A 9,842-nucleotide genomic window follows, 5' to 3' on the forward strand; every position below is an offset into this window, starting at 1 on the left:
GAACAGAGCCCTCAGAAATAATACCACACATCTACAACCATCTGATCTTTGACAAACCTGACTGACAAAAACTAGAAATGGGGAAAGGATTCCCTATTTAATAAATGGTGCTGGGAAAACTGGCTAGCCGTATGGAGAAAGCTGAAACTGGATCCCTTCCTTACACCCTATGCAAAAATTAATTCAAGATGGATTAAAGACTTAAATGTTAGACCTAAAACCATAAAAACCCTGGAAGAAAACCTAGGCAATACCACTCAAGACATAGGCATGGGCAAGGACTTCATGTCTAAAACACCAAAAGCAATAGCAACAAAAGCCAAAATTGACAAATGGGATCTAATTAAACTAAAGAGCTTCTGTACAGCAAAAGAAACTACCATCAGAGTGAACAGGCAACCTATAGAATGGGAGAAAAGTTTTGCAATCTACTCATCTGACAAAGGGCTAATATCCAGCATCTACAAAGAACTCAAACAAATTTACAAGAAAAAACAACCCCATCAAGAAGTGGGCAAAGGATATGCACAGACATTTCTCAAAAGAAGACATTTATGCAGCCAACAGTCACATGAAAAAATGCTCATCATCACTGGCCATCAGAGAAGTGCAAACCAAAACCACAATGAGATACCATCTCCCACCAGTTAGAATGGCGATCATTAAAAAGTCAGGAAACAATACGTGCTGGAGAGGATGTGGAGAAATAGGAACACCTTTACACTGTTGGTGGGACTGTAAACTGGTTCAACCATTGTGGAAGACAGTGTGGGATTCCTCAAGGATCTAGAACTAGAAATACCATTTGACCCAGCCATCCCATTACTGGGTATATACCCAAAGGATTATAAATCATGCTGCTATAAAGAGACATGCACACGTATGTTTATTGCAGCATTATTCACAATAGCAAAGACTTGGAACCAACCCAAATGTCCATCAATGATAGACTGGATTAACAAAATGTGGCACCTATACACCATGGAATACTATGCAGCCATGAAAAAGGATGAGTTCATGTCCTTTGTAGGGACATGGATGAAGCTGGAAACCATCATTCTCAGCAAACTATCGCAGGGACAAAAAACCAAACACTGCATGTTCTCACTCATAGGTAGGAATTGAACAATGAGAACACTTGGACACAGGAAGGGGCACATCACACACTGGGGCCTGTCTTGGGGTGGGGGGAGTGGAGAGGGATAGCATTAGGAGATACACCTAATGTAAATGACGAGTCAATAGGTGCAGCACACCAACATGGCACATGTATACATATGTAACAAACCTGCACGTTGTGCACATGTACCCTAGAACTTAAAGTATAATAAAGATAAATAAATAAAATCAGTTGACTCAATATGGCGGAAAAAAACAAAACACCACTAACTTTCAGCATAAAAATGTTTATTTTAAAAGGGGTACAATCCTATTACTGATTCTAACTGAAAGAAAAGAGCTTTATAAATTTATTATATTGATCATCATTTGTGAAAATTATTAAAAGCTTCCATTAGCCATTCTAAAATAAAATGGACATTTTAAAAGTTTTCCAATTTGAGGCATAATTGACTTAAAAGGCATAGTTAATAAATATACAGTTCAATGAATTTTGACAATTGTATACGTACATGTAACTACCATTCAATGAAGAAAAATATGAGAAACTTCCATTGTACCCCTTCCAAATCAACTCTTGCCATCCAAGGGTAACCACTTCCTGAAATCTACCATGAGAGATTTTTTTTTTGGTTTTTATAGAATTTTAGTACATAAAAATCGATATTTATTCTTTTGTGTCTGGCTTTTTCCACTTTTCATAATGTTTTTGAGATTTGCCCATGTTGCTACATATTTTAGCAGTTCATTTCATTTTATAACTGAGTAGAGCTTTTCATTAAATGAATATAACACAAATTGCTTTCCATACTCTTGCTGATGAACTTTTGCGTTTTCATTTTTTATATTATAAATAAGGCTGCTATAAATGTTCTTGTCCAAGTCTTTTTGTAGACATATTTCTCATCTCTTGAATAAACACCTAAGAATAGAATTGCTGGGTCATAGGAAAGATATGTTTTTAATTTTACAAAAAAAATTGCTGAAGATTTTCAAAATAGTTGTAAATTTTTACACCTCCACCAGAAGTATATGAGCATTCCAGTTGTGCCACATGCTTGCCAATGTTTGGTATTCTATCTGTCATGTGTTAGATGGTATCTTGTTATGGTTTTAATTTTCATTTGCCTCTTGCTTATTGATGTTGAGTACCTTTTCAAGTCCTTATTGACCATTCATGTATCTTCTTTTGCCAAGTGTCTGTTCAAGTTTTTTGCCTATTTTTATCGGGTTATTTGCTTTCTTTTCATTGAGTAGTAGGAGCTCTTTATATACTCTGGGTGAAAATATATATATATAGCAAATATTTACTTTCATTCTGAGGCTTGGCTCTTTCTTAAAGATATCTTTTGATGGGCAGATATTTTTAATTTAATGAAATCTATATTATCTATTTTTTTCTTAAAATGTTCATGTTTTGCATTCAACACTAATATACAGTGTCATCTTGCCAGCATAGGTAGTTCCCTAATGCAACTAGTAGTCCAGCTAACTTATTCCTATGAAGGCATACTGGCCCTTGTTGCTCAGAACAACATGGAAACTTATTAGAAATGCATTACTTCAGTCCCCATCCTAGCCTAACTGGATCAAGATCTATATTTTATTAAGATCCCAGGCGATTGGTAAGCACATTGTACTTTGAGAAGTCATGATCCATTGTGAGTTTACTTTCCTATTAATGCTATAAGGATATCAACTAAATACAGTGTCCAAGTGTATTTAACCTCCAACATTTTCAACATTAGAACAAAAGAATTTTTGTTAGCATGTGAATGGGTGGATTTTCATGTTCACTTGCTCTTAATCATCAATATTTAGTTTAATTTTAGATACTCAACTGCAGCCAGAAAGCCAAAGTAGAAGGGCTGGATTAGTTTATATACCTTAGAAAACCTGTTTCCTTGCCTCTCCTGAGAGACCATTGAGTCAAGCAATGCATTTTTTCATTTTTTCCACCATGTGGTTAGCTCCTGAGCTAATTCATTTTGTCTTCACTCTGAAAAAGCTCCATTTAAAGCTCATAATCTGGTTGGGCAATTGCTTTCTTTCCCTCTGTGTTCTTGGTTATTCTCAGATGGACTTACTAAAAACTAAACCGTTTTAGCCAGATATCCGCCCAACTCTCATTAAGACATGTCGATGTAAGTGAACAACCAATTTATGCAACACCATAGCCTGCTTAGAAAAAGACTCTAATTGTACCCTGTTAAACTACATTGACATCTGCACTTGAAGACATTCACATAGATAATGTTATGTGAAGAAGCTATTCTACTGGAGTGTTTGTTACTCACTACATTAGACCTGCACTTGCATTCATCTGTTTTATTGTACTACAAAAATGAAGGCTGATATAGCTTTAATTACCCTCCAAGTCTTGAACTGGGTTGCCATATTTTCTGTAGGCAATGAAATCACTAACTAAGGAATGTACCCAATGGGTCAGGAAAACCTGGGCTGCAGACCAAGTTCTTCTGCTTACTAGCTGTGCGAATTTGGGAAAACTACTTACCTTCTTTGAGTCTCAATTTCCCTTATATATGAAATGGTGATAAATGCAATGTGAGGATCAAAGTCAATAATGCCAGGAAAACATTTTGGCAGTTTTCCTGGTCCATAGTATGTGCTAAATAAATGCATGCTATAAGCTATAATTATTATTTCACATAGCACCTCTAACCTGGTCTGGTGTTTAGAACCCATACCATTCTCTATTCTGGAAATGAAGGTTGCTTTTCACATATGTATGCATAGATGCATGTATTTGGAATTTGGGCTATCAAAGAGAGACTAGAAAAGCCATGGATGACTGGTGAGGATTACAACAGGCAAACAGATGCTTCTTAACCATTGCCCATTTGATTTTTGTTTTAAGTATCTGAGTGAAACTATGGCAGAAGTGCTCAGGGATAGGAAAGTTGTTTCCTATGTCCCTCCTCATTAGGCCACCTGAAGGACTAAGGATGGATTCAGGACTTGCCACTTCTGCCTACTAAAAGAAAATGCTACATAATTTTATTGAATGTGCTGTACCAGAAATCCTGGAAGATCTATGAATATAAAGCTAGAAGGATTATAATTTACCATGTGAAGAATTTTTTCCTTGCTAGGAAAATATTTTTTAAATGAGAGTGCCTGTTAGATTAGATAATATTCTGCATGAAGAACTGATTGGTGAGGAGCCAAGATGGCCGAATAGGAACAGCTCCGGTCTACAGCTCCCAGCGCGAGCGAGGCAGAAGACGGGTGATTTCTGCATTTCCATCTGAGGTACCGTGTTCATCTCACTAGGGAGTGCCAGAGAGTGGGCGCAGGTCAGTGGGTGAGTGCACCGTGCGCCAGCCGAAGCAGGGGCGAGGCATTGCCTCACTCGGGAAGCACAAGGGGTCAGGGAGTTCCCTTTCCAGGGGTGACAAACGGCACCTGGAAAATCGGGCCACTCCCACCCGAATACAGTGCTTTTCCGAGGGGCTTAGGAAACGGTGCCCCAGGAGAATATAGCCCACACCTGGCTCACAGGGTCCTACGCCCACGGAGTCTCGCTGATTGCTAGCACAGCAGTCTGAGATCAAACAGCAAGGCAGCAGCGAGGCTGGGGGAGGGGCGCCCGCCATTGCCCAGGCTAGCTTAGGTAAACAAAGCAGCCGGGAAGCTTGAACTGGGTGGAGCCCACCACAGCTCAAGGAGGCCTGCCTGCCTCTGTAGGCTCCACCTCTGGGGGCAGGGCACAGACAAACAAAAAGACAGCAGTAACCTCTGCAGACTTAAATGTCCCTGTCTGACAGCTTTGAGGAGAGCAGTGGTTCTCCCAGCACGCAGCTGGAGATCTGAGAACGGGCTGACTGCCTCCTCAAGTGGGTCCCTGACCCCTGACCCCCGAGCAGCCTAACTAGGAGGCACCCCCCAGCAGGGGCAGACTGACACCTCACACGGCTGGCCAGGTACTCCAACAGACCTGCAGCTGAGGGTCCTGTCTGTTAGAAGGAAAACTAACAGAAAGGACACCCACACCAAAAACCCATCTGTACATCACCATCATCAAAGACCAAAAGTAGATAAAACCACAAAGATGGGGAAAAAACAGAGCAGAAAAACTGGAAACTCTAAAAAGCAGAGTACCTCTCCTCCTCCAAAGGAACGCAGTTCCTCACCAGCAACGGAACAAAGCTGGACGGAGAATGACTTTGACGAGCTGAGAGAAGAAGGCTTCAGACGATCAAATTACTCCGAGCTACGGGAGGATATTGAAACCAAAGGCAAAGAAGTTGAAAACTTTGAAAAAAATTGAGAAGAATGTATAACTAGAATAACCAATACAGAGAAGTGCTTAAAGGAGCTGATGGAGCTGAAAACCAAGGCTCGAGAACTACGTGAAGAATGCAGAAGCCTCAGGAGCCGATGCGATCAAATGGAAGAAAGGGTATCAGCCCTGGAAGACGAAATGAATGAAATGAAGCAAGAAGGGAAGTTTAGAGAAAAAAGAATAAAAAGAAATGAGCAAAGCCTCCAAGAAATGTGGGACTATGTGAAAAGACCAAATCTACGTCTGATTGGTGTACCTGAAAGTGACGGGGAGAATGGAAACAAGTTGGAAAACACTCTGCAGGATATTATCCAGGAGAACTTCCCCAATCTAGCAAGGCAGGCCAACATTCAGATTCAGGAAATACAGAGAACGCCACAAAGATACTCCTCGAGAAGAGCAACTCCAAGACACATAATTGTCAGATTCACCAAAGTTGAAATGAAGGAAAAAATGTTAAGGGCAGCCAGAGAGAAAGGTCGGGTTACCATCAAAGGGAAGCCCATCAGACTAACAGCGGATCTCTCAGCAGAAACCCTACAAGCCAGAAGAGAGTGGGGGCCAATATTCAACATACTTAAAGAAAAGAATTTTCAACCCAGAATTTCATATCCTGCCAAACTAAGCTTCATAAGTGAAGGAGAAATAAAATACTTTACAGACAAGCAAATGCTGAGAGATTTTGTCACCACCAGGCCTGCCCTAAAAGAGCTCCTGAAGGAAGTGCTAAACATGGAAAGGCACAACCGGTACCAGCCACTGCAAAATCATACTGAAATGTAAAGACCATCGAGACTAGGAAGAGACTGCATCAACTAACGAGCAAAATAACCAGCTAACATCATAATGACAGGATCAGATTCACACATAACAATATTAACTTTAAATGTAAATGGACTAAATGCTCCAATTAAAAGACACAGACTGGCAAATTGGATAAAGAGTCAAGACCCATCAGTGTGCTGTATTCAGGAAACCCATCTCATGTGCAGAGACACACATAGGCTCAAAATAAAAGGATGGAGGAAGATCTACCAAGCAAATGGAAAACAAAAAAAGGCAGGGGTTGCAATCCTAGTCTCTGATAAAACAGACTTTAAACCAACAAAGATCAAAAGAGACAAAGAAGGCCATTACATAATGGTAAAGGGATTAATTCAACAAGAAGAGCTAACTGTCCTAAATATATATGCACCCAATACAGGAGCACCCAGATTCATAAAGCAAGTCCTGAGTGACCTACAAAGAGACTTAGACTCCCACACATTAATAATGGGAGACTTTAACACCCCACTGTCAACATTAGACAGATCAACGAGACAGAAAGTCAACAAGGATACTCAGGAATTGAACTCAGCTCTGCACCAAGTGGACCTAATAGACATCTACAGAACTCTCCACCCCAAATCAACAGAATATACATTTTTTTCAGCACCACACCACATCTATTCCAAAATTGACCATATACTTGGAAGTAAAGCTCTCCTCAATAAATGTAAAAGAACAGAAATTATAACAAACTATCTCTCAGATCACAGTGCAATCAAGCTAGAACTCAGGATTAAGAATCTCACTCAAAACCGCTCATCTACATGGAAACTGAACAACCTGCTCCTGAATGACTACTGGGTACATAACGAAATGAAGGCAGAAATAAAGATGTTCTTTGAAACCAATGAGAACCAAGACACAACATACCAGAATCTCTGGGATGCATTCAAAGCAGTGTGTAGAGGGAAATTTATAGCACTAAATGCCCACAAGAGAAAGCAGGAAAGATCCAAAATTGACACCCTAACATCACAATTAAAAGAACTAGAAAAGCAAGAGCAAACACATTCAAAAGCTAGCAGAAGGCAAGAAATAACTAAAATCAGAGCAGAATTGAAGGAAATAGAGACACAAAAAACCCTTCAAAAAATAAATGAATCCAGGAGCTGGTTTTTTGAAAGGATCAACAAAATTGATAGACCGCTAGCAAGATTAATAAAGAAAAAAAGAGAGAAGAATCAAATAGATGCAATAAAAAATGATAAAGGGGATATCACCACCGATCCCACAGAAATACAAACTACCATCAGAGAATACTACAAACACCTCTACGCAAATAAACTAGAAAATCTGGAAGAAATGGATAAATTCCTCAACACATACACCCTCCCAAGACTAAACCAGGAAGAAGTTGAATCTCTGAATAGACCAATAACAGGAGCTGAAATTGTGGCAATAATCAATAGCTTACCAACCAAAAAAAGTCCAGGACCAGATGGGTTCACAGCCGAATTCTACCAGAGGTACAAGGAGGAGCTGGTACCATTCCTTCTGAAACTATTCCAATCAATAGAAAAAGAGGGAATCCTCCCTAGCTCATTTTATGAAGCCAGCATCACCCTGATACCAAAGCCTGGCAGAGACACAACAAAAAAAGAGAATTTTAGACCAATATCCTTGATGAACATTGATGCAAAAATCCTCAATAAAATACTGGCAAACAGAATCCAGCAGCACATCAAAAAGCTTATCCACCATGATCAAGTGGGCTTCATCCCTGGGATGCAAGGCTGGTTCAATATACGCAAATCAATCAATGTAATCCAGCATATAAACAGAACCAAAGACAAAAACCACATGATTATCTCAATAGATGCAGAAAAGGCCTTTGACAAAATTCAACAACCCTTCATGCTAAAAACTCTCAATAAATTAGGTATTGATGGGACGTATCTCAAAATAATAAGAGCTATTTATGACAAACCCACAGCCAATATCATACTGAATGGGCAAAAACTGGAAGCATTCCCTTTGAAAACTGGCACAAGACAGGGATGCCCTCTCTCACCACTTCTATTCAACACAGTGTTGGAAGTTCTGGCCAGGGCAATTAGGCAGGAGAAGGAAATAAACGGTATTCAAGTAGGAAAAGAGGAAGTCAAATTGTCCCTGTTTGCAGATGACATGATAGTATATCTAGAAAACCCCATTGTTTCAGCCCAAAATCTCCTTAAGCTGATAAGCAACTTCAGCAAAGTCTCAGGATACAAAATCAATGTACAAAAATCACAAGCATTCTTATACATCAATAACAGACAAACAGAGAGCCAAATCATGAGGGAACTCCCATTCACAATTGCTTCAAAGAGAATAAAATACCTAGGAATCCAACTTACAAGGGATGGGAAGGACCTCTTCAAGGAGAACTACAAACCACTGCTCAAGGAAATAAAAGAGGATACAAACAAATGGAAGAACATTCCATGCTCATGGGTAGGAAGAATCAATATCATGAAAATGGCCATCCTTCCCAAGGTAATTTACAGATTCAATGCCATCCCCATCAAGTTACCAATGACTTTCTTCACAGAATTGGAGAAAACTACTTTAAAGTTCATATGGAACCAAAAAAGAGCCCGCATCACCAAGTCAATCCTAAGCCAAAAGAACATAGCTGGGGGCATCACACTACCTGACTTCAAACTATCCTACAAGGCTACAGTAACCAAAACAGCATGGTACTGGTACCAAAACAGAGATATAGATCAATGGAACAGAACAGAGCCGTCAGAAATAATGCCACATATCTACAACTATCTGATCTTTGACAAACCTGACAAAAACAAGAAATGGGGAAAGGATTCCCTATTTAATAAATGGTGCTGGGAAAACTGGCTAGCCATATGGAGAAAGCTGAAACTGGATCCCTTCCTTACGCCTTATACAAAAATCAATTCAGGATGGATTAAAGACTTAAATGTTAGACCTAAAACCATAAAAACCCTAGAAGAAAACCTAGGCATTACCATTCAGGACATAGGCATGGGCAAGGACTTCATGTCTAAAACACCAAAAGCAATGGCAACAAAAGCCAAAATTGACAAATGGGATCTAATTAAACTAAAGAGCTTCTGCACAGCAAAGGAAACTACCATCAGAGTGAACAGGCAACCTACAAAATGGGAGAAAATTTTTGCAACCTACTCATCTGACAAAGGGCTAATATCCAGAATCTACAATGAACTCCAACAAATTTACAAGAAAAAAACAAACAACCCCATCAAAAAGTGGGCAAAGGACATGAACAGACACTTCTCAAAAGAAGACATTTATGCAGCCAAAAAACACATGAAAAAATGCTCACCATCACTGGCCATCAGAGAAATGCAAATCAAAACCACAATGAGATACCATCTCACACCAGTTAGAATGGCAGTCATTAAAAAGTCAGGAAACAACAGGTGCTGGAGAGGATGTGGAGAAATAGGAACACTTTTACACTGTTGGTGGGACTGTAAACTAGTTCAACCATTGTGGAAGTCAGTGTGGCGATTCCTCAGGGATCTAGAACTAGAAATTCCATTTGACCCAGCCATCCCATTACTGGGTATATACCCAAAGGACTATAAATCATGTTGCTATAAAG

The sequence above is a fragment of the Pongo pygmaeus genome, chromosome X (assembly GCF_028885625.2).
Source record: "Pongo pygmaeus isolate AG05252 chromosome X, NHGRI_mPonPyg2-v2.0_pri, whole genome shotgun sequence".
NCBI classification, from domain to species: Eukaryota; Metazoa; Chordata; class Mammalia; order Primates; family Hominidae; genus Pongo; species Pongo pygmaeus.